Below are 23,221 nucleotides of genomic sequence, written 5' to 3' on the forward strand. Positions count from 1 at the left end.
TATGACGGCCTTGCGCCAGGGGCCTCTCCTGGTCCCCTGGTCCGCCTTCTCAGGCCCCCCGTCCTTTCCGGATGGGGCGGCCTCCTCTTCTTCTTCTTCTTCCCCTTCGGGGGAGGAGTGTGCCTCGTCATCTTCGGACGAAGCTTCTGGCACAACCTTACGCCGGAGACCCTTTCGGATCCCCGGGGCCTTCTTATCGGCCTTCTTCTCCGGTCCCTTGTAGGGTGCCGGGACCAGCATCTCCGCCAGGAGAGCATTAGCTGGACTTTCTCGCAGCAGAGTCGGATAGTCAATCTTCTCCGCTATCTCCACATAATCCTGAGCAAATATGCACAACTACTTAAGGCTCCCCCATGAATATATCGGGAAGAACCGAATCCGGTGGCAGCCTCAGAACTCACCTGACTAGGAAGCCGCGCGGCGTGGAGCCCATGATCCTCGGATATGCGAGGAGGTACTTCGGAGGCCTTGAACAACGCCTTCCACGCGTTTTTGTGCTTCATATCGTAGAGCCTCTGAAGCGTCTGGTGTTCGGCCGGGACGTACTCCCACAGATTGAATGCCCGCCTTTGGCACGGAAGAATCCGGCGAATGAGCGTGACCTGGATCATGTTGACAAGCTTAATGTTCTTGTCCTTCATGCCCTTGATGCAGTTTTGGAGTTCGGTCAGCTCTATAGATTTGCCCCATGAAAGGCCCTTCTGTTCCCAGGAGGTGAGCTGCATGGGGGTTCCAGATCAGAACTCGGGGGCCGCCGCCCAGTTCGCGTCGCGTGGCTCAGTGATGTAGAACCACCCCGACTGCCACCCCTTCACGGTTTTCGCAAAGGAGCCATTGAGCCAGGTGACGTTAGGCACCTTGCCCACCATGGCTCCTCCGCACTCCGCTTGTTGGCCGCTCATAATCTTCGGCTTCACGCAGAAGATTTGCAGCCACAAGCCGAAATGAGGCTTGATGCAGAGGAAGGCCTCGCATACGATGATGAATGCCGAGATGTTGAGGACGAAGTTCGGGGCTAGATCATGGAAATCTAGCCGTAGTAGAACATGAGCCCGTGGACGAAGGGGTGAAGTGGAAACCCTAGTCCACGGACGAAGTGTGCGAGAAACACGACCCTCTCGTGGGGTCCTGGAGTTGGAAAAACCTTCCTGTTGTCTGGTAGCCGGTGCGCTATGTCTGCGGCCAAGTATCCGGCCGCCTGAAGATTCGTGATATTCTTCTCCTTCACGGTGGAAGGCACCCACTTGCCTCCTGCTCCGGACATGTTTAGCTGTGCGGAGAAGACTTGGACTAGGGCACTGGAGCTCGGGGAGGTGAGGATGAGCAAAGGAGGAGGAGGGCGTGGGTGAAAATGAGGATCCTTTATCCCTTTATAGAGGCGACGAAAGTGGTGCGCCTCCTCACTTGCCCGTTGAGAATCGCTTACTTCCCAAGCGCCATGATTGATGGCACGGCGGGATTACCCATACCTGTATTGATGAGAATCCCGTGATAAGGGGATACGATCTCTGCTTTGACAAGACGTGTGAGGGAAACCGCCTCGCAATACGCGTTGTGGCTGGTTGCGGAAAAACGATTCGAATAATGACCTGACCGTAATGACATATCACGTCGTCTAAAAGGTTGTCAGCTGAAGTATCATTCTCTCTATGGTGGTATGTGAAGATCATTTTGCAGATCCGGACACGGTCTACGTGTTCAATAATTACCTTGGAGTATTTGGAGAAGGAACCCGCCTTGCAATGCCGAAGACAAGATTGTGCGCCGGACTCATCGTCACTGAAGCCTGGTTCAGGGGCTACTGAGGGAGTCCTGTATTAGGGGGTATCCGGACAGCCGGACTATATACATCGTCCGGACTATTGAAGCGTGAAGATACAAGACTCAAGACTTCGGCCCGTGTCCGGATGGGACTCTCCTTTACGTGGAAGACAAGCTTGGCGATCCGGATGTTATATTTCCTTCCTCGTAACCGACTCCATGTAAACCCTAGCCCTCTCTAGTGTCTATATAAACCGGAGAGGATGGTCCTTAGAAGGCCGATCACAATTACAATCATACCATCATAGGCTAGCTCTTAGGGTTTAGCCTCTACGATCTCGTGGTAGATCTACTCTTGTACTACTCATATCTTCAATATTAATCAAGCAGGAAATAGGGTTTTACCTCCATCGAGAGGGCCCGAACCTGGGTAAACATTGTGTCCCTTGCTTCCTATTACCATTAGCCTAAGACGCACAGATCGGGACCCCCTACCCGAGATCCGCCAGTTTTGACACCGACAGCGGGGTCTCAATCCAACGACGGAGAGACGTCATCTTTCCTTATGCACAACCGCCGAGTCACCCCAAAGACTAGAACCAGACTTGGTTCTACTATCAAGATACTTCTCCTGCTGATGAGAATCCTCTGCTCGGCTTCCGCGCCCTACGCCTTGAGTCCAATCATCCTCTTCCAGACAAGTTATCAGCTGCTGAACGCCAGAAGCATGCCCCTACCATGGCTAAAGTCAAGGCTCTTTTGAGGAACGGCTTAAATGGCATTGACTTAGTCTGGGTTGGGGTTTCCTGGCTGATCATCCCATTGAGCCGCTGCCCCGGTTTAATGTGTACCTATACAGGCGAGAAGAATGATCCACTGCACCATAGCCCTGATGATTTACCCGATGATCTTATCAATGATATGACGAAGTCACTTCTGAATGAAAGCCTAGCCGATTGTGGCAAGGTGAGCCTAAGCCCTTTCTGCAAAGCTAACCCGGCTCCAGGGGTAATCCGCCAAACTTAGTTACTTTATCTTTATCTTTGATGTCTTGTTTTAACTCAAACAATTGTTGATTTTCATAGGCCGACGATGAGTTTTGGAAGAAAAACATATGACCATGAGGCTGCAAAGAGAGCCAGAAAGGCCAAGAGAGCCGCCAGGAAGGCCGCCGCAAAGAAAAGAGGAAAGAATCCCAGCGCTTCTGACCTGCTTCAACTCGAGGACTCCTCTGAGTCGGAGGTAGCCCTTGACTCTCTTGGCTCATTTTTCAACCACCTTATTGCTACTGATTATCATCAGGATGACACGGGAACAAGTCAGGGGGTGGTTGAAGAGGTAACTATTATTTCCTCCGACTCAGAGCCTTTGCAAAGACAAAAAGTCCGAAGAGTAGCCCAGAAAGTAAGATTTTCACATCCCTTAGCTTACCAGGATCCTCGCTTTCTTTTGAAGCGATAGATTCATGAGAGCTGGAGGCAGACTCGGGCCAGCAAGGATGCGAAACTCTCCTCCGGCTTACCAAATACACCAAGGAAGCACCAGAATGAGGTCACCTCTGACTTAAATACTTTTTATCCTTTGGCGGGTCTCACTCGTCAACCGCTCAACTCTTCTGATTCAAATTATCAGGAAACTTCACATTCTTCCGGTGACTCAATTCAGTCCAACATGTCGGATTTTAAGACCGCTCCAGGGTAATGACAATTTACTTATCATGTACTCATTACAAACCTTTATATCTGTACTGACCTCTTTGATTTTATGTAGTGGAAAAGCAAAGACCAGTAAGAGGGTGAAGAAAAACAAATCGACCGAAGAAACGACCGTCAATGAGCTAGAGCTTCAACCCGCAGCGCCTGAGGCCTCTGTTCCTGTGCCGCCACTTGAGACGGTTCATGACATGCCAAAAATGACTGCTGACCCGCCTGTCGACCAAACCGTCGACGGCTCTCTAAACCCTGAAGCTTCAAGCCCGGCTAAAATAGCTGACCCACAAGATGTTGATGTGGAAATTACCAAGATCGGCTATACTGAGCCGGGGAGACCTACTGTGCTGGCCAAGTGTTCTGCCAAGGAGGAACAATTGAACACCGTAAATTCGGATTTGATGTTGCTGACTATACTCACTTGAGCATTGGTGAAGTTTTCTCTGGTTATCTTAGCCAAGTGCACAGCAGCCGTGATCTTGAAGTTGACATGGTAAAACAAATGCATCAGAAATTTGAGGTATAAATTCTTCCCTTCATTGAATTAACCTTACTATGCCAGCCCCCAAGCCTACTGCTTATGATGAATATGCTGTAGACTTAGAACAAATTTATGAGCATTAGTAATATGCTTTGGTAAAACCTTAAAATCCAGCTTAATCCGTAGTCCCCAAGGGACAGTTTAGCTAGCATGAATGAGTCGGTCCTTCATATGCTTATGTAGAAGATAGTACTTGTGTAACTTTGAATAGCAATATGCATTAGTCCCCAAGTGTCAAGTACTATTTCTTACAAAGTGCTTGGGACTTTACTCTCATAAGCCGCCACTTAGACAAATCTTTCGGTAGACATTAGCCCCCAAGTGCCAAGTGTTGTTGCTTGCAAAAGGCTTGGGACTTAATATTGCATACTAATGTTTATGATTTTGACCCGGTACATGTACAGACCACCACTGCTCAACTTCAATCAGAGTTGTCCGAAGTGAAGAACCGCTTGGAACTACAAGAGACGGAGACTCGAAGAGCAAACTCCAAATTTGAATTCAGCATGTGTGAACAAGAAAAATTGAGGGTTGAGTTTGAAGTTGAGAAAAAGGCATGGGCTGAGGAAAAGATTGCCTTAACCCATCGAGCTGAGAAAGCAGAGGCGGCTCTTGAAGAGGTGACCACTGAATTGTCTGGCTTAAAACGCCATGTGTCTCAGATGGTCTCAGCAATCTTTGGTAAGCCGCCCTACAAGTGTTAAGTATTGAATATTTCTGGTGATCATATGAATTGTTGTTAAATCACCTGTTATTGCTATGCAGGCCCCAGGAGCACCAACCTCAATCAAGACATGCTGGTGAAGCTGAAGGCGGTTTACACGCTTGTGGAACAACTTTACACTAGAGCTCAACGTGCTTTAGCTACAGTTGCCCTATCAACTGAAGCCCCCACACTCCTGGTTGATGTGCTGAAGAAGCTCTCTGTGCTGCCCCAGTAGTTCAATGAATTAAATTGGTCATCTGTGAGAGCCGGAGCCGTATATGCCTTAAGCCGGGCCAAAGCATGGCTGCCGGAATTAGACCCGGCCAACATCGCCATTGGGTACCCCAGCCTTAAGGTGGATGGCACTCTGTTTGAACAGACAGACTTTGCTGCTTGCGTGAAGGAGATACGTCCCATGGCCAACATGATTTCTAATGAGACAGACCTTACCAAGTATCATCCGGCTTACAACGCAGCAAATCAGAGGCAGCCAGCCCCGACTTATAAAGTGACAAGCCTGATCCCTCCAATCCGTAAGCACACCTTTACCCCTGAAGTTGACCCGGCCGGGTTAATTGATGATGAAGCTGAATTTGAAGCTTTGAACAGCATTGACTGGTCATCATCAACCTTCCAGGATGCCGGATAGTACAAAGATGCGGAGAGGGTTGACCCGGAAGCATCAGGCCAACAAGAGAATTGATCCGTCGGGCGGCTCATATTAGCAGCCTTCTGAAAAAATAGTTCAACCATTTGGACTCGGGGAGTCATGTAATAGGGTAGAAATGACTTTGATCTGTCATGCCATCGTGCATGTTTTTGGTGCTCAATACTGTTAACTCGCCTCATTTATGTTCACCCTTCTTATACTTATCATCTATGTTCCTTGTGCAAAAGAAAATCCTTAAAATATCCTGCACACAGAGATAGATCACAAGAACCCTTGGCGGTTTACCACAGGGCGGGTCATAATATCCCACATATAATCACTAATGTGTACAAAGGAGTCACAGATAAGCCTTTGTTTATGAATCATATCTTTGAAATATAATTATAATAATATCATACCTTTGATATTGAATTGTCACTGTCGGTTTATGTGACCTGTGCAGTAAGGGTGATAACCCAATCTTTAGAAGTCAAGACTTCCAAATGTTTGATGATTGTCACATGCTGGCGACTTACTATCCAAAGTTAAGCTGGGTTAAATAGAAACCACACATATATATGTCTCAGATATGAACAAAAAAGTCTCAAGATAAACCCAAAAGATTTTTTCAAAGAACTTAAGCCAAACAAAGAGAAAAACGAGGCTTCTACTTCGAATACGATCAGTAAGCCGGACCAAAAGGGGTTAAGCTATGATTCGAATACGATTAGTAAGACCCCTAGTGAGTTTGGCATTGCGCTGATCAAGAGGGTACCGACAGCTATGTTCTCTTTGGTTCGAATACAACCTATGTTTGAACAAGAAGCCCCCAAATGACCTTGAGACTTTTTTAACAACTCTGATTCGAATACGATCAAAGTCGAACCCAAAAGGGGTTAAGCTATGATTCTAATACAATCAAGAAGCCCCCTAGTTGGGCTTTGGCATTGCACCGATCAAGAGGGTACCGACAGCTATGTTCTCTTTGGTTCGAATACAACCTATGTTTGAACAGGAAGCCCCCAAATGACCTTTAGACTTTTTTAACGACTCTGATTCGAATACGATCAGAGTCGGATCAAAAGGGGTTAAGCTAGATTCAAATGCGATCAGCCCCCATTTGGTCTTTAGAGTTATTATGATGAAGACACATGATCATTGAAGATAAAAAGGACAGAGGTCCTGCTTTATTACTTATCATAATATATACATCGTCAAAAGTATGTACATCATAAGAGCCAGTGGCTCAAGTGTAGTAAGGCCGAAGATGAGTGATATTCCACGGCCAGCGGGTCTCCTCCTCCGACTTACGTGAGTCTTTGTGCTCTCGAACATCGATAAGGTAGTATGACCCGTTGTTCAAGTTCTTGCTGACCACAAAGGGCCCTTCTCAAGGTGGGGATAACTTGTGTGCATCAGTTTGATCCTGGATGAGCCGGAGCACCAAATCACCCTCTTGAAATGTTCTGCACTTAACCCGGCGGCTGTGATAACGGCGCAAGTCCTGTTGGTAAATCACCGAACAGGCTGCTGCCAAGTCACGCTTCTCATCTAACAGGTCAAGTGAGTCCTGACGCGTTTGCTCATTATCAGCTTCAATGTAAGCCGCCACACGGGGCGCGTCATGACGGATGTCACTAGGAAGAACCGCCTCTGCTCCATAAACCATGAAGAAAGGGGTGTAACCCGTAGATCTGTTGGGGGTAGTATTGATGCTCCATAACACTGATGGTAACTCCTCCACTCAACAACCCGGCGTCCGTTGCAAGGGAACCAGAAGCCGGGGCTTGATGCCTTTCAAAATTTCCTGATTGGCTCTTTCGGCTTGACCATTGGATTGGGGGTGAGATACTGATGAAACGTCAAGCCGGATATGCTCACATTGACAAAATTCCTCCATGGCGCCCTTGGACAAAGTGCCATTATCAGTTATGATACTATGGGGAAAGCCAAAATAGAAAATCACCTTTTTCATGAATTGAACCACCGTTGCCACATCACACTTACTGACTGGCTCTACTTCAACCCACTTTGTGAATTTTTCAACCGCCACCAAGAGGTGGGTGTTTTTATCCTTAGACCTTTTAAAAGGCCCAACCATGTCAAGTCCCCACACTACAAATGGACAAGTAATTGGAATCATTCTCAATTCTTGAGCCGGCACGTGAGCTTGCAGTGAGAATTTCTGACAACCATCACATTTACTGACCAGATCATCTGCATCAGCGTGAGCCGTCAGCCAATAAAACCCATGACGAAAGGCTTTGGCCACAAGGGACTTTGAACCGGCATGATGGCCACAATCTCCTTCATGTATCTCACTAAGAATCTCTTGATCTTCCTCAGGAGAGACACAATGCTGAAACGCCCTAGTGACACTGTGATGATGCAACTCGCCATTGGCAATTGTCATTGACTTAGACCGCTGGGTTATCTGCCTAGCCAAGGTTTCATCCTCAAGCAACTCACCCCGGGTCATATAAGCCAAGTATGGCACTGTCCAATCTAGGATGACGTGAAGAGCCACCACCAACTGTGCTTTTGGGTTAGGAACAGCCAAGTCTTCCTCTGTAGGCAACTTAACAGAAGGATTATGCAGAATATCCAAGAAATTAAGTGTTCGGTGGCACCGGCTTACACTGAGATCCCAGCCGGCTTAAAGCATCAGCTGCCTCATTGTTTCTGCGATCAATGTGCTCCACTTGATAACCCTTGAAGCGTCCAGCAACAGCATCAACCTCTCGGCGATAAGCCGCCATGAGGGGATCCTTGGAATCCCATTTGCCTCAGACTTGTTGAGCTACCAAATCTAAGTCGCCAAAGCACCTTACCCGGCTTAAGCTCATCTCTTTAGCTATCTGAAGACCATCACTACAAAAAAAAATACACTTCCGTGATGATACGTGTTTGTCCCAGTAGGTCGTGTTTTCTGTCATGCATGTACATCCATGACGATTTTATGACAGAATCAAGATAGTCATACTTGTGCTGTCGTAGAAGTGTTCCATGACATTACCAAAATTATCATCACGGAAGTGTCCGCTTCCATGACGATAAATCGCGTGTCATAGAAGTACTTTCGTCAAGGGTGACCGACACGTGGCATCCACCGTAACGGAACGCCGTTAAGCTCTCTCATCGGGTTTTGGATCCGATAACCCGTTAACAGCCCCGACCAATGGGGATTTTCCATGTGTAAAATCATCATTGGCTGGAGGAAACACGTGTCGGCTCATCGTTGGGACAGATGTCATCCACTCATTGGACAGAAGGCGCCTATGATACGTCGACACATGGCACGGCCCAACAGTGGCCCATTCCTGTGAAAAGCCCGGCCAGTTTGACTTGGTCAAAAGGTGGTGGACCGGCCCATGGAAAGCCTGTTAATGGCATGTTCGCATATAGCCCATTTACAGCCCGCTAACCCAAGGCCCGTTATGCCCTATCCGAATTAGGCCCAGTAGCGTCATCTGGGCCATCCAATATGATTCCACCCCGTTTTCACTTTTAGCCCATATATGGCCCATGACGTCTTTCGGCCCATATGAGTCCCTTTGTAACTCTTGGCCCATTAACGGTCTGTGGTGAAACTGGCTAGTAATGAACAGTGTATCACTTTACACCCATTAACGGCCCGTCGTGAAACTGGCCCGTAATGAATAATGTATCACTTTATACCCGTTAACGGCCCGTTATTCCATTGGGCCGTTTCCAGCCCAATTTATCTTTCGGCCTTCTGAGGGCCAATTTATTCTTGGGTTCATTTCAGCATTCGGTTACTTACGGCCCGTTACTGTCATTTTCTACTTGTGGGCCAAATTCAGCCCGTCGTTACAGTCGGCCTGTTTGTGGACCATTAATTTGTTGGGCCATTTTCATAGCATCACCAAATACAGCCAATTAACGGCCCGTTATGGTCAGCCCATAAAACGTACGATTTCCATTAAAGGCCCGTCTACGGCCCAGTAAAGGCCCGTACAATACCCATAAATGAGTCGGCCCTTACAAGGCCCATGGATCCTATGAGACGTAGAAGGCCCATGGATCCTATGAGACGTAGAAGGCCCATGGATCCTACAAGATGTAGAAGGCTCATAGATCCGATGGCCCTTTGGAGGCCCATGGATCTGACGGCCCATACATGACCCATGGATCGTACGGCCCGTGAAGGGCCATTGTCGGTGTCAAGACCGGCGGATGTCGGGTAGGGGGTCCCGAACTGTGCGTCTAGGCGGATGGTAACAGGAGACAAGGGACACGATGTTTTTACCCAGGTTCGGGCCCTCTCGATGGAGGTAAAACCCTACTCCTGCTTGATTAATATTGATGATATCGGTAGTACAAGAGTAGATCTACCACGAGATTAGAGAGGCTAAACCCTAGAAGCTAGCCTATGGTATGATTGTTGTTCGTCCTACGGACTAAAACCCTCTGGTTTATATAGACACTGGAGAGGGTTAGGGTTACACAGAGTCGGTTACAATGGGAGGAGATCTACATATCGTATCGCCAAGCTTGCCTTCCACGCAAAGGAAAGTCCTATCCGGACACGGGATGAAGTCTTCAATCTTGTATCTTCATAGTCCGGGAGTCCGGCCAAAGGTCATAGTCCGGCCATCCGGACACCCCCTAATCCAGGACTCCCTCAGTAGCCCCTGAACCAGGCTTCAATGACGATGAGTCCGGCGTGCAAATTGTCTTCGGCATTGCAAGGCGGGTTCCGCCTCCGAATACTTCATAGAAGATGTTGAACACAAGGATAGTGTCCGGCTCTGCAAAATAAGTTCCACATACTATTGTAGAGAGAATAATAAACACAAATCTAATCTGCTGACGTATTTTGTAGTGTGACATCAAGCCAAGGCCAAGCCTTTATTCGAATCATTTTACCGTCCCACCTCAGCGCGTTTAGCGAGGCGGTTTCCTTGGCACGTCTTGTCAAAGCAGAGATCGTGTCCCCTTATTCCGGGATTCTCATCAATACGGGCGTGGGTAACCCAACCGCGCCATTAATCGCGGCGCTTGGGAGATAAGCGAGTTTTACTAGGCTGGTGGGGGCACATAGTTTCGGCCGCCCATATAAGGGGATAAGGATCCGTCCTTTCAATCTACGCCTTCTTGCTCCTTTGCTTATCCATTTCCGCACACTCGAGCTCCAGCGCCCAAGTCTGCACTTCCCACCTCAACCTTCTCCAATCATGTCCGGAGCGGGAGGTAGATGGATGGCCTCCACCGTCACGGAGGGGCACATCAAAAAGTTGAGGAAAGTTGGATACTTGTCTGACGACATCGCGCACCGGCTCCCCGACGAGGGGCAACTCATCCCCACCCCTAGGCCCCATGAGAGGGTGGTGTTTCTCACCGGTTTCCTCCGCGGACTAGGCTTCCCACTTCACCCATTTCTCCGGGGGCTCATGTTCTACTACGGCCTGGATTTCCATGATCTGGCCCCGAACTTCATCATCAACATCTCGGCGTTTATCATCGTGTGCGAGGCCTTCCTCCACATCAAGCCTCACTTCGGCCTATGGCTGAAGATCTTCAGCGTCAAGCCGAAGGTCGTGGGCGGCCGGCAAGTGGAGTGCGGAGGCGCCATGGTGGGCAAGATGCCCAATGTCACATGGCTCGAGGGCTCCTTCGTGGAAACCATCAAAGGGTGGCAATCGGGGTGGTTCTACATCACCGAGGCACGTGACCCTGAGTGGGCAGCGGCCCCCGAATTCCGATCTGGCATCCCCACACGGCTCACATCTTGGAAAGAGACAGGCCTGTTGTGGGGTAATCCGGAAGAGGTGACCGGACTCCAAACCTGCATCCAAGACCTGGTGAACAAGAAGGTTAAACTTATCAACGTAGTCCAGGCCATGCTCTTCCGCCGGATCCTCCCGTGTCAACGACGAGCCTTCAACTTGTGGGAGTTTGACCCGGCCCAGCTCCAGACTTTGTCCAGGCTCTTCGACACAAAGCACGAGGACGCCTGGAAGGTGCTATTCAAGAGCTCCGAGGTCTCCCCTCCCGTCACCGAGGATCGCGGATTCTGCGCCAAGCGGCAAGCCACCGAAGTAAGCTTGTTTTTATCCTTTACAGGACACTTGATTTTCATAGTTTGACTCTATGCAGGATCTAAACTCCCGTTCCTTTAACAGGACTAGAAGAGGACGTCCGAACAGTTTGACTGTCCGGCCCCTTTGCCCGAAGTGTTGGAAATATGCCCTAGAGGCAATAATAAAAGCATTATTATTATATTTCCTTGTTCATGATAATTGTCTTTATTCATGCTATAATTGTGTTATCCGGAAATCGTAATACATGTGTGAATAACAGACACCAACATGTCCCTAGTGAGCCTCTAGTTGACTAGCTCGTTGATCAACAGATAGTCATGGTTTCCTGACTATGGACACTGGATGTCATTGATAACGAGATCACATCATTGGGAGAATGATGTGATGGACAAGACCCAATCCTAAACATAGCACAAGATCGTATAGTTCGTTTGCTAGAGTTTTTGAATGTCAAAGTATCTTTTCCTTAGACCATGAGATCGTGTAACTCCCAGATACCATAGGAGTGCTTTGGGTATGCCAAACGTCACAACGTAACTGGGTGACTATAAAGGTAGACTACGGGTATCTCCGAAAGTGTCTGTTGGGTGACATGGATCAAGACTGGGATTTGTCACTCCGTATGACGGAGAGGTATCACTGGGCCCACTCGGTAATGCATCATCATAATGAGCTCAGAGTGACCAAGTGTCTGGTCACGGGATCATGCATTACGGTACGAGTAAAGTGACTTGCCGGTAACGAGATTGAACGAGGTATTGGGATACCGACGATCGAATCTCGGGCAAGTAACATATCGATAGACAAAGGGAATAGCGTACGGGGTTGATAGAATCCTCGACATCGTGGTTCATCCGATGAGATCATCGTGGAGCATGTGGGAGCCAACATGGGTATCCAGATCCCGCTGTTGGTTATTGACCGGAGAGTCATCTCGGTCATGTCTGCTTGTCTCCCGAACCCGTAGGGTCTACACACTTAAGGTTCAGTTACGCTAGGGTTGTAGGGATATGTATATGCAGTAACCCGAATGTTGTTCGGAGTCCCGGATGAGATCCCGGACGTCACGAGGAGTTCCGGAATGGTCCGGAGGTAAAGATTTATATATGGGAAGTCCTGTTTCGGGCATCGGGACAAGTTTCAGGGTTATCGGTATTGTACCGGGGCCACCGGAAGGGTCCCGGGGGTCCACCGGGTGGGTCCACCTGTCCCGGGGGGCCACATGGGCTGTAAGGGGGTGCGCCTTGGCCTAATGGGCCAAGGGCACCAGCCCCACATAGGCCCATGCGCCTAGGGTTTGAGGGGGGAAGAGTCCTAGGAGGGGAAGGCACCTCCTAGGTGCCTTGGGGGGGAGGGAAACCCCCTTGGCCGCCGCACCCCCTAGGAGATTGGATCTCCTAGGGCCGGCCACCCCCCCTTGGCCCTCCTATATATAGTGGGGGAGAGGAGGGACTTCATACCTGAACGCCTTGGCCTTTGGTTGCCTCCTTCTCCCTCCCCAACACCTCCTCCTCCTCCATAGTGCTTAGCGAAGCTCTGCCGGAGTACTGCAGCTCCATCAACACCACGCCGTCGTGCTGCTGCTGGTGCCATCTCCCTCAACCTCTCCTCCCTCCCTTGCTGGATCAAGAAGGAGGAGACGTGGCTGTTCCGTACGTGTGTTGAACGCGGAGGTGTCGTCCGTTCGGCGCTGGTCATCGGTGATTTGGATCACGTCGAGTACGACTACATCATCACCGTTCTTTTGAACACTTCCGTGCGCGATCTACAAGGTACGTAGATGCATCCAATGACTCGTTGCTAGATGAACTCCTAGATGATCTTGGTGAAACGAGTAGGAAAATTTTTGTTTTCTGCAACGTTCCCCAATAGTGGCATCATGAGCTAGGTCTATGCGTAGTTCTTCTTGCGCGAGTAGAACACAATTTGTTGTGGGCGTAGATTTGTCAACTATCTTGCTGTTACTAGTCTTTTCTTGCTTCAGCGGTATTGTGGGATGAAGCGGCCCGGACCAACCTTACACGTACGCTTACGTGAGACCGGTTCCACCGACTAACATGCACTAGTTGCATAAGGTGGCTGGCGGGTGTCTGTCTCTCCTACTTTAGTTGGAGCGGAATCGATGAACAGGGTCCTTATGAAGGGTAAATAGAAGTTGACAAATCATGTTGTGGCTTTAACGTAGGTAAGAAAACGTTCTTGCTAGAACCCTAATTCTGCCACGTAAAACTTGCAACAACAATTAGAGGACGTCTAACTTGTTTTGCAGCAAGTGGTTTGTGATATGATATGGCCAAAGTTGTGATGAATGATGAATGATCTATATGTGATGTATGAGATGATCATGCTATTGTAATAGGATTCACGACTTGCATGTCGATGAGTATGACAACCGGCAGGAGCCATAGGAGTTGTCTCTATTCTTTTATATGACCTGCGTGTCATCAAGAAACGCCATGTAAATTACTTTACTTTATTGCTAAACGCGTTAGCCATAGTAGTAGAAGTAATAGTTGGCGAGCAACTTCATGGAGACACGATGATGGAGATCATGATGATGGAGATCATGGTGTCAAGCCGGTGACAAGATGATCATGGAGCCCCAAGATGGAGATCAAAGGAGCTATGTGATATTGGCCATATCATGTCACGTATATTATTTGATTGCATGTGATGTTTATCATGTTTTGCATCTTGTTTACTTAGAACGACGGTAGTAAATAAGATGATCCCTCACAATAATTTCAAGAAGTGTTCCCCCTAACTGTGCACCGTTGCGACAGTTCGCTGTTTCAAAACATCACGTGATGATCGGGTGTTTTATTCAGACATTCACATACAACGGGTGTAAGACAGATTTACACATGCAAACACTTAGGTTGACTTGACGAGCCTAGCATGTACAGACATGGCCTCGGAACACAGAAGGCCGAAAGGTCGAGCATGAGTCGTATAGAAGATACGATCAATATGAAGATGTTCACCGATGTTGACTAGTCCGTCTCACGTGATGATCGGACACGGTCTAGTTTAACTCGGATCATGTAATACTTAGATGACTAGAGGGATGTCTAATCTAAGTGGGAGTTCACTAATAATTTGATTAGTTGAACTTAATTATCATGAACTTAGTCTAAATATTTTACAATATGTCTTGTAGATCAAATGGCCAACGTAGTCCTCAACTTCAACGCGTTCCTAGAGAAAACTAAGCTGAAAGACGATGGCAGCAACTATACGGACTGGGTCCGGAACCTGAGGATCATCCTCATAGCTGCCAAGAAAGATTATGTCCTACAAGCACCGCTTGGTGATGCACCCGTTCTCCCTGCAGAACAAGATGTTATGAATGCTTGGCAGGCACGTTTCGATGACTACTCCCTCGTTCAGTGCGGCATGCTTTACAGCCTAGAGCCGGGGCTCCAAAAGCGTTTTGAGAGACATGGAGCATATGAGATGTTCGAAGAGCTGAAAATGGTTTTCCAAGCTCATGCCCGGGTCGAGAGATATGAAGTCTCCGACAAATTCTTCAGCTGTAAGATGGAGGAAAACAGTTCTGTCAGTGAGCACATACTCACTATGTCTGGGTTGCATAACCGCTTGACTCAGCTGGGAGTTAATCTCCCGGATGATGCGGTCATTGACAGAATCCTCCAGTCGCTTCCACCAAGCTACAAGAGCTTTGTGATGAACTTCAATATGCAGGGGATGGAAAAGACCATTCCTGAAGTATTTGCTATGCTGAAATCAGCGGAGGTAGAAGTCAGGAAGGAACATCAAGTGTTGATGGTCAATAAAACCACTAAGTTCAAGAAAGGCAAGGGTGAAAAGAACTTCAAGAAGGACGGCAAGGAGGTTGCCGCGCCCGGCAAGCAAGCTGCCGGGAAGAAGCCAAAGAATGGACCCAAGCCCGAGACTGAGTGCTTTTATTGCAAGGGAAGCGGTCACTGGAAGCGGAACTGCCCTAAGTACTTAGCGGATAAGAAGGCCGGCAAAACAAAAGGTATATGTGATATACATGTAATTGATGTGTACCTTACTAGTGCCCGTAGTAGCTCCTGGGTATTTGATACCAGTGCAGTTGCTCACATTTGTAACTCAAAGCAGGGGCTGCGGAATAAGCGGAAACTGGCAAAGGACGAGGTGACGATGCGCGTCGGGAATGGTTCCAAGGTCAATGTGATCGCCGTCGGCACGCTACCTCTGCATCTCCCTTCAGGATTAGTTTTAAACCTTAATAATTGTTATTTAGTGCCAGCTTTGAGCATGAACATTGTATCGGGATCTCGTTTAATTCGAGATGGCTACTCTTTTAAATCTGAGAATAATGGTTGTTCCATTTTTATGAGAGATATGTTTTATGGTCATGCTCCTATGGTGAATGGTTTATTCCTTATGAATCTCGAACGTGATGCTACACATATTCATAATGTGAGTACCAAAAGAAGTAAGGTTAATAATGATAGTCCCACATACCTGTGGCACTGCCGCCTTGGTCACATAGGTGTCAAACGCATGAAGAAGCTCCATGCTGATGGACTTTTAGAGTCTCTTGATTATGAATCATTTGACACATGCGAACCATGCCTTATGGGTAAAATGACCAAGACTCCGTTCTCAGGAACAATGGAGCGAGCAACCGACTTATTGGAAATCATACATACTGATGTGTGCGGTCCAATGAGTGTTGAGGCTCGCGGTGGCTATCGTTATGTTCTCACCCTCACTGATGATTTAAGTAGGTATGGGTATATCTACTTAATGAAACACAAGTCTGAAACCTTTGAAAAGTTCAAGGAATTTCAGAGTGAGGTTGAAAATCAACGTGACAGGAAAATCAAGTTTCTACGATCAGATCGTGGAGGAGAATACTTGAGTCACGAGTTTGGGGCACACTTAAGAAAATGTGGAATAGTTTCACAACTCACGCCGCCTGGAACACCTCAGCGTAATGGTGTGTCCGAACGTCGTAATCGCACTCTGTTAGATATGGTGCGATCTATGATGTCTCTTACCGATTTACCGCTTTCCTTTTGGGGCTATGCTTTAGAGACTGCCGCATTCACTTTAAATAGGGCTCCGTCGAAATCCGTTGAGATGACACCGTATGAATTATGGTTTGGGAAGAAACCTAAGCTGTCGTTTCTAAAAGTTTGGGGATGCGATGCTTATGTCAAGAAACTTCAACCTGAAAAGCTCGAACCCAAATCGGAAAAATGCGTCTTCATAGGGTACCCAAAAGAAATATTGGGTACACCTTCTACCTCAGATCCGAAGGCAAGATCTTTGTTGCCAAGAATGGGTCCTTTCTGGAGAAAGAGTTTCTCTCGAAAGAAGTAAGTGGGAGGAAAGTAGAGCTTGATGAAGTATTACCTCTTGAACCGGAAAATGGTGCAACTCAAGAAAATGTTCCTGAGGTGCCAGCACCGACTAGAGAGGAAGTTAATGATAATGATCAAGATACTTCTGATCAAGCTCCTACTGAAATTCGAAGGTCCACAAGGACACGTTCCGCACCAGAGTGGTACGGCAACCCTGTCTTGGAAATCATGTTGTTAGACAACGGTGAACCTTTGAACTATGAAGAAGCGATGGCGGGACCGGATTCCGACAAATGGCTAGAAGCCATGAAATCCGAGATAGGATCCATGTATGAAAACGAAGTATGGACTTTGACTGACTTGCCCGTTGAACGGCGAGCCATAGAAAATAAATGGATCTTTAAGAAGAAGACAGACGCGGATGGTAATGTGACCATCTATAAAGCTCGGCTTGTCGCTAAGGGTTATCGACAAGTTCAAGGGGTTGACTACGATGAGACTTTCTCACCGGTAGCGAAGCTGAAGTCCGTCCGAATCATGTTAGCAATTGCCGCATTCTATGATTATGAAATATGGCAAATGGACGTCAAAACGGCATTCCTTAATGGTTTCCTTAAGGAAGAATTGTATATGATGCAGCCGGAAGGTTTTGTCGATCCTAAGAATGCTGACAAAGTGTGCAAGCTCCAACGCTCGATTTATGGGCTGGTGCAAGCATCTCGGAGTTGGAACATTCGCTTTGATGAGATGATCAAAGCGTTTGGGTTTACACAGACTTATGGAGAAGCTTGCGTTTACAAGAAAGTGAGTGGGAGCACTGTAGCATTTCTCATATTATATGTAGATGACATACTTTTGATGGGAAATGATATAGAACTCTTGGACAGCATCAAGGCCTACTTGAATAAAAGTTTTTCAATGAAGGACCTTGGAGAAGCTGCTTATATATTAGGCATCAAAATCTATAGAGATAGATCGAGACGCCTCATAGGTCTTTCACTAAGCACATACCTTGATAAGATATTGAAGAAGTTCAATATGGATCAATCCAAGAAGGGGTTCTTGCCTGTGTTACAAGGTGTGAAATTGAGCTCAGCTCAATGTCCGACCACGGCAGAAGATATAGAAGAGATGAGCGTCATCCCCTATGCCTCAGCCATAGGTTCTATTATGTATGCCATGTTGTGTACCAGACCTGATGTAAACCTTGCCGTCAGTTTGGTAGGAAGGTACCAAAGTAATCCCGGCAAGGAACACTGGACAGCGGTCAAGAATATCCTGAAGTACCTGAAAAGGACTAAGGAAATGTTTCTCGTTTATGGAGGTGACGAAGAGCTCGTCGTAAAGGGTTACGTCGACGCTAGCTTCAACACAGATCTGGATGACTCTAAGTCACAAACCGGATACGTGTATATTTTGAATGGTGGGGCAGTAAGCTGGTGCAGTTGCAAGCAAAGCGTCGTGGCGGGATCTACATGTGAAGCGGAGTACATGGCAGCCTCGGAGGCAGCACATGAAGCAATATGGGTGAAGGAGTTCATCACCGACCTAGGAGTCATACCCAATGCGTCGGGGCCGATCAAGCTCTTCTGTGACAACACTGGAGCTATTGCACTTGCCAAGGAGCCCAGGTTTCACAAGAAGACAAGGCACATCAAGCGTCGCTTCAACTCCATTCGTGAAAATGTTCAAGATGGAGACATAGAGATTTGTAAAGTACATACGGACCTGAATGTAGCAGATCCGTTGACTAAACCTCTCCCTAGAGCAAAACATGATCAACACCAGAATTCCATGGGTGTTCGATTCATTACAATGTAACTAGATTATTGACTCTAGTGCAAGTGGGAGACTGTTGGAAATATGCCCTAGAGGCAATAATAAAAGCATTATTATTATATTTCCTTGTTCATGATAATTGTCTTTATTCATGCTATAATTGTGTTATCCGGAAATCGTAATACATGTGTGAATAACAGACACCAACATGTCCCTAGTGAGCCTCTAGTTGACTAGCTCGTTGATCAACAGATAGTCATGGTTTCCTGACTATGGACACTGGATGTCATTGATAACGAGATCACATCATTGGGAGAATGATGTGATGGACAAGACCCAATCCTAAACATAGCACAAGATCGTATAGTTCGTTTGCTAGAGTTTTTGAATGTCAAAGTATCTTTTCCTTAGACCATGAGATCGTGTAACTCCCGGATACCGTAGGAGTGCTTTGGGTATGCCAAACGTCACAACGTAACTGGGTGACTATAAAGGTAGACTACGGGTATCTCCGAAAGTGTCTGTTGGGTGACATGGATCAAGACTGGGATTTGTCACTCCGTATGACAGAGAGGTATCACTGGGCCCACTCGGTAATGCATCATCATAATGAGCTCAGAGTGACCAAGTGTCTGGTCACGGGATCATGCATTACGGTACGAGTAAAGTGACTTGCCGGTAACGAGATTGAATGAGGTATTGGGATACCGACGATCGAATCTCGGGCAAGTAACATATCGATAGACAAAGGGAATAGCGTACGGGGTTGATAGAATCCTCGACATCGTGGTTCATCCGATGAGATCATCGTGGAGCATGTGGTAGCCAACATGGGTATCCAGATCCCGTTGTTGGTTATTGACCGGAGAGTCATCTCGGTCATGTCTGCTTGTCTCCCGAACCCGTAGGGTCTACACACTTAAGGTTCAGTTACGCTAGGGTTGTAGGAATATGTATATGCAGTAACCCGAATGTTGTTCGGAGTCCCGGATGAGATCCCGGACGTCACGAGGAGTTCCGGAATGGTCCGGAGGTAAAGATTTATATATGGGAAGTCCTGTTTCGGGCATCGGGACAAGTTTCGGGGTTATCGGTATTGTACCGGGGCCACTGGAAGGGTCCCGGGGGTCCACCGGGTGGGTCCACCTGTCCCGGGGGGCCACATGGGCTGTAAGGGGGTGCGCCTTGGCCTAATGGGCCAAGGGCACCAGCCCCACATAGGCCCATGCGCCTAGGGTTTGAGGGGGGAAGAGTCCTAGGAGGGGAAGGCACCTCCGAGGTGCCTTGGGGGGGAGGGAAACCCCCTTGGCCGCTGCACCCCCTAGGAGATTGGATCTCCTAGGGCCGTCCACCCCCCCTTGGCCCTCCTATATATAGTGGGGGAGAGGAGGGACTTCATACCTGAACGCCTTGGCCTTTGGTTGCCTCCTTCTCCCTCCCCAACACCTCCTCCTCCTCCATAGTGCTTAGCGAAGCTCTGCCGGAGTACTGCAGCTCCATCAACACCACGCCGTCGTGCTGCTGCTGGTGCCATCTCCCTCAACCTCTCCTCCCTCCCTTGCTGGATCAAGAAGGAGGAGACGTGGCTGTTCCGTACGTGTGTTGAACGCGGAGGTGCCGTCCGTTCGGCGCTGGTCATCGGTGATTTGGATCACGTCGAGTACGACTACATCATCACCATTCTTTTGAACGCTTCCGTGCGCGATCTACAAGGTACGTAGATGCATCCAATGACTCGTTGCTAGATGAACTCCTAGATGATCTTGGTGAAATGAGTAGGAAAATTTTTGTTTTCTGCAACGTTCCCCAACACGAAGGCCCAGCAGATGCACGCTTGACGAACCTGCTGGTTCCGGCACCTCATGTGGTGCAAGAGAAGAAGGCCAAGAAGAAGGCCACGGGGATTCGAAAGAGTTCCCGACGCCTGGTGGTGTCGGATTCATCGCCTGACAACCCCGAAGCACCCTCCGCCTCCAAAGACGAGGAGGAGGAGGAAGAAGCCTCTCCCCCTCCAGCAGGGGGAGGAAAGAAAAGGAAGGCCGCCCCAACTGGGGAGGCCGGAGGGTCCAAGAAGGGGAAGACCCTTCTTCCGGACTACGCCTCCGACGCCGACGACGACGGAGAGGAATGGCCATCCAGGGTCAAGCCCCTGGCAAAATCGTAAGTATCCGGATACCAGAATAACTTATGGCGTTCCTCTATTGTACAGTACCTTCTGACACCGAATTCAACCATGCAGTCCGCCCAAGGCTCAGCTCGGCGATTCGTCGAGTGGCTCCCTGGATTCGTCGGATGTGAATAGCGCTTCACTCCCGACGGCCTCCTCCCCTCGCCCTACGGATGATGCCGAGGTGGAGTACCAAAAGGGGCTAAGCCAGGAGGAGGTTATCCTGGAGGCGCCGCAAGGCGACCTCCCAGACTCCAGGACCAAAGGGGATGAAGCCCAGAGGGATCTAAGTCCGGCCCTGGGCTGGACACCGCTCCGGAACCTTCAGTGATTCCGGAGTCCGGCAGGCGGCCCCCTCGCAAGAAGGGCAAGCCTACGACGTCGGCGGAATCCGTCTAACCGGAGGCACCAGAAAATTTGCTGGAGGTGCTTAACGGCGCCTCCATCAACGAGGAGCACCGCACTGTTATGAGTGCGGTGATTCAGAAGGTTCAGTCCGCCAAGAGCGGGCTGACAGAAGCATGTACCAGCCTTCTAACAGGATTTGAGATATGTATTTAAAACATATAAAAATGTTGCCGCATAGACAGTAGCCGCTGATGCTCAGTTTGGTGTTCGGAAAGAAAAGCCGGACTTAGGATCTAAAAAAGATATACGCAAGAGTCTAACATAAATATGTCGATATGGGAATGCAGGCTGTGCTGCTGACCTCTGCAGCACTAACTGCGAGGTCGATGCATTGAAGCAGAGCCTCGAGCGGTCCGAGAACGAGCTCGTCCGTGCCAAGAAGCAGCTCGAGGACAAGGAAGGTATGTAATACCTTATGTAAGTATATAAAAAATACCTGGTTGGAAATAATGACAGGACCAACGTGAATGTTGCAGGGACCACAACCGAGGTGGCGGCCCTAAAGGAAGCATTGTCCAAGGCCAAAGACAATGCGGCCGTGGAGCGCACTGAGCGAGAAAAGCAAGAGGCTCGGGTGGCGGAGGTGCGGCCAGAGCTCGATGCTCTCGTGAAGAAACACGAGGGTTTAGAGCTTGACTCAAAGACGTGAGAGTCTGAGCTTGCCTCGGCACTTTAAAGTGCCAAGTCTGCCAAGGCCGAAGCCCAAAAGGCCCTTCAGGAAATTGAGGCGATGAAAAAGATAGCGGCGGGTAAGGCGTTCTTTATGCAAAGCAAGCACGTGAAAGTAAAATACTTGTTACTTACCCGAGTCCGGAGCTCTCCAGGAGCATTCGCAGATCAGCCCCGCAGTATATCCTATCCCTTGCATTCTACCAGGCCTAGGAGGGGAGCTCGGCGGAGAAAGTGTTCTGGTCCCAGTATGCTAAGGCCGGACACCCGGTGCCCCTGAGCGACCAGCTGAAGCAGCTGGTCGAGCTCCATAAGGCAGCCGAACAGGCCATGAAGGGCCTTATAGGCCGGCTGTGGCCTGGGGAGGCCATGCCTGGGAGCTACTTTGGGCTGGTGCGGCGGCTGGTGGATGTGTGTCCATGGCTTGAAGTCATCAAGCGCTCTGTATGCATCGAAGGCGCCCGTAGGGCCCTTGCCCGTGCCAAAGTGCACTGGGGCAAGCTGGATGCTGAGAAGCTGGTGAAGGATGGGCCACCGGAGGGGAAGGAGCATCGCAGGCCCGAGATGTATTATGAGGGCATCCTGAAGGGTGCCCGTCTTGTAGCGGACGAATGTACCAGGGATGTAATTTTTGAGTAAACTCGCTCGTGTTTATCCTGTGCGCTGAAAACTTGTTCATATGCGCTAAGCAATGCTTTTTGAATTTAAAATATTACCTTCTGTGCAGCCATTTATTAAATCTGAGAGATGCAAGTCGTCGGCTTCTGCCCCCATGCCACGAGTGCTGGGGTGTTCGGGATAAACCTGAGCGCTCTTGTTCCCATTCTTGGGTCCTTCGAGGGAGGCGCTCATCACAACGAACAAGGCAATCGGACTTATAATGCTTTATCACTCTCACTTAGCCATAGAATTCTATAATTTTAAATTTCGAAACCCCTAGTATTCGGAAGACCGAGTTCGGGGCGCTATCCACGCCTAGGCCGGATAAATCCAGCTCCTCGCTCTAAGCGGCATAATTCTTTAGGGACTCGAAAAACCTCTCGAATAGCGACCGGTCTCTCGCCCTATCATGACGGTCAGTTTTAGCTTTCTCTACTGAGGTGTTAACCCAGCTCAACTGGGGCACAATCGCAGTAGTTCTCCCAGCGCTACCTTAGACGATATAGCGGAACATAAGGTACCAAAACATGGGAGCCGGGCAAACCCAACTATTGACCAAAGTTATGATTCGGAGCCGATGCATATAATGATATAAGTTCGGGGTGCCGCACTCATGAGAGTGTTCGGTCTTCTCACACCGTATTCTGGGGTGCTGAAGCCCCTGGTGTATTGGCCGTACCAAAGTGTATGGTTGCATAATGTCATGACTGAACATATTTATATGAAAAAATGAATGCAATAATAGACAAGAGCTATGTATTGTTTATTTAAAGGGCTGCTATGAAA

Source organism: Triticum aestivum, chromosome 2B (genome assembly GCF_018294505.1).
Source record: "Triticum aestivum cultivar Chinese Spring chromosome 2B, IWGSC CS RefSeq v2.1, whole genome shotgun sequence".
Classification (NCBI taxonomy): domain Eukaryota; kingdom Viridiplantae; phylum Streptophyta; class Magnoliopsida; order Poales; family Poaceae; genus Triticum; species Triticum aestivum.